We start from the raw sequence: 763 nt of genomic DNA, 5'->3' as shown, positions 1-763 counted from the left end.
TACTCCTTCACTTGCTACAAGATGATCTGCTCTCCTCTCGTCTATTGCTACAAGATGGTGGCCCTTGTGATACATAGAACTTCCCCCTCTAGTTCTGGCATTTCTGTGGTATAGTCCACCGAGATAACCCCCCATCCTTGATACCCGATGCATGCTTAGCATAGTTTTGATGTAAGTCTTGCGAGTACTTCGAATGAGTACTCACTGTTGCTTTGCACCCATTTTCTTCCTCCCGGTTACTGCAAATAGGTGGTCCAGTCCAGGAGCCAGAGGATTCCGAGCTTGGCTACTATGTGGAGTTTGACGACCAAGAGTAGTTCGGAGGTCCCAGATAGGAGGCCTTCGCCTTTTTGATCTAGTGTTGTTTTTTTCCTCAGCCTTCTTAAGGCACCTTTGTATTTGTCTGTAGTCACACCTAACTCTTGTTTTACTAGCGTGTCTTACGACCCTGGCTTGTAATATACTATTTCTTTGTTTATATTTGAGTCGTAGAGTTGTGTTGTGATATTATACCGTGAGTCACTAATCTTGATCAAGCATACTGTATGTATGTTTAGTGCACCATTAATTTCGGGGGCGTCACACAGCGCCATCACCGCGCCCGCCGCCGGCCACCGTCTCTAGGTCGCCGAACCGCCATCGTCCGTGCTTTATCACCGCCGTCCTCTGCCCCGGGAAGAGGGACCTTGCGCGGGTATGGGAGGTCCTGCCGCCGCCAACACCACCCCGACCAGATCCAGGGCGTCTGCCGACGACGGAGTGG

This window comes from Triticum dicoccoides, chromosome 3B (genome assembly GCF_002162155.2).
Source record: "Triticum dicoccoides isolate Atlit2015 ecotype Zavitan chromosome 3B, WEW_v2.0, whole genome shotgun sequence".
NCBI classification, from domain to species: domain Eukaryota; kingdom Viridiplantae; phylum Streptophyta; class Magnoliopsida; order Poales; family Poaceae; genus Triticum; species Triticum dicoccoides.
The sequence above is the reverse complement of the archived record's forward strand: the minus strand, read 5'-3'. Positions refer to the sequence as shown.